At 36.7% G+C, this 2,248-nt stretch overlaps 1 long non-coding RNA gene across 2 annotated transcripts in view; it reads left to right on the forward strand.

The window, feature by feature from the left end:
- The window catches only part of LOC102299851, a 5,266-nt gene extending 3,285 nt beyond the window's left edge, over window positions 1-1,981 (forward strand). Inside the window, exons 1-3 of one of the 2 annotated variants that reach the window (XR_001336998.2) lie at window positions 107-1,065; window positions 1,165-1,304; window positions 1,577-1,979. This is a non-coding gene — a long non-coding RNA (liver-expressed antimicrobial peptide 2). Of the gene's footprint in view, window positions 1-106; window positions 1,066-1,164; window positions 1,305-1,576 lie in introns of those variants that run through there. The other variant, XR_006055402.1, reaches the window with a different exon arrangement.
- Window positions 1,982-2,248: the final 267 nt, after the last annotated feature.

The raw sequence follows: 2,248 nt of genomic DNA on the forward strand, positions 1-2,248 counted from the left end.
AAATCTTTTTTTTTTTTTAAACACATAGATGTTAATAATCAATGTGTGGTGATGGTCATGAAGACTTTTGTTCAGAATGGCCCAACCATTAAGGAGGATGTAGTAGTAATAATAATAATAATAACTTTTAATATTTATGATGCATAAAGACATGCATACGCTTTAAATACGCTTGCTGTATCATAGCAAGAAGATATTTATGAAATCATTTTTATATATTGCCCCAAGTGGTCTGTCAGTGAACTGCAGTTTAACCCCTGGTATTTACGGGTGCATATGGTGTAATTAATTTTTTTCCATTAGAGATGGTTGTTTATATCTGCATTAACTGTTAGTTTCTTTTTTCCAGCTTCATGTAAACTTCAGTGCACAAAATCCTAAATTCTTGAATATTTTGATAATTTGTGGGAATTGCATATTCATATCTGAATGATTTTTAAGTTATGTTATTAGTTAGCTTAGCTTAAAGTCTGGAAGCGGTCTCTCTGTTCGAAGTTTTGTTTGGGCAGAAACTAAACTGATTGTAGGGAAAGGGGGGAATTCAGGGAATCTTCGGGAAGTCACTTCATCAGATCTTGGACATCTGATGAAGCAACTTCATTTAATTTTTTAAGTTCCTTCCGGCAAGACTCCATGGGTGGAGCAAATGGCTAAATGCATAGTAGTCTAAAGTCACGTTAGGGTTTCACTTAGAAACCTCCGACGTGGAGTTGGCCTCATTTAGTAGGTTGAGGTCCAAAGTGTACTTTGGAGTCACATAGATAAACTTTGTCTTCAGCTGTGTGATAACTACCACTGTGCAACAGATTCCCATCAGTGACTTTGACTTGACTTGCTCAGTCTGCCAAACCTTACGCCTTAGTCAATAAAGTAACAAATTAATGAATTATTCAGAAGGTAACTCCTCCCCAACCCAATTAAAGCCTTTAATACAGGCGTAGCTCACAAACCAAGCCTGCAGCAAAACAGCCCCTGTCTTGAACGTCATCTGTAAGCAGCATGAGGACTCTCCAGGAAAAAATTATCATCCTTTCTGTTTTTCTGTCTTTGTTATGTGTCGTTCAGGTAAGTTATTTATTGTTTGTTGAACTTTCATGGAAATATTTTTTTTCTAATCAGTGTTTTATATGACAAAGCTAAAGGATCAAGTATTTGCCTTTACAGGTTCATTCAATGCCTGTGCCTGACGAGTGGCATGGCTTAATTCAGCGAACCAAACGTTCACTGTTGTGGCGCTGGAACAGTCTGAAGCCAGTCGGTGCCAGCTGCAGGGATCACCTAGAGTGTGGCACAAAATACTGCAGGTACAGCTGAAGCTTAAATATTTCATGACAGTCCATTGGTTTACCTGTCTTCCTGATACTCCTGATCATTTTTTGACTATTTTACATTAACTCTGTGTAGCTCTTAAATGTCAAACTCAGCATCATATTCTTTTTTTAAAAAACAGTTTTCACAGTGTGTTCATTACTATGCTGTACATAGGCAGTGTGAAGGTGTGTACACGTGTATTTTGCATGCATGGTCTGGATAAAGTCAAAGGGTAATAATGGTGCAATCATTCTTATCTTTACAGGAAAAATATCTGTTCTTTCTGGATCACCACCTGAAAAAGAGATGCACAAACACCATCAGAATCTACAACAGACATCTGCTTTATGGACCACAACTGCCTGTTTTGTTTTGTTTTCAAAAACCTGCTCGCTCCTTTATTCTGGCTCCAACATTCATTTTGAGCAATCAGATCTTTTTCCACCGCGCTGTGTCAAAAACAAAGCTGTAAAATCCAGGCATGCATAACCAATCAAATGGCGCCACCTTAAGTGATTTGTCTAAACGCTGCTGCAACATCACACAAGCTGTGTAATCTGAATGTGTTTTATAAGAAAATATAAATATCCATGCAAAGTTTGAGCCGCTCTGGGTTTATTGGTTCAAGGTTGTTGCTGTTGTTTTTGTTTTTTTTAAAGAGATTTTTTTATGTATTTATTTGTAAATATTGTAAATAATGTAAAAATTCAAATATACTATACATTTTTTTTCAAGAGGTTGTACTGCCCACATCTTCATTTTCTTTTTTAGTAGTAAAATAAATTCAAAACACATTTATATATTTCTCACACTTCCTGCTACTCTTTCAGTCGAGGAGCTTGAAAAACAGCTTTCCACCCAGCTAATGCGTAAGCTGCATTACTCATCCAAACCACGGCGCTGGGGATGTTGTTTTAACTTTTCCAGCATTCATAAA

This window comes from Haplochromis burtoni, unplaced genomic scaffold (genome assembly GCF_018398535.1).
Source record: "Haplochromis burtoni strain Fernald_Lab_line unplaced genomic scaffold, NCSU_Asbu1 Contig_325, whole genome shotgun sequence".
Taxonomy (NCBI): domain Eukaryota; kingdom Metazoa; phylum Chordata; class Actinopteri; order Cichliformes; family Cichlidae; genus Haplochromis; species Haplochromis burtoni.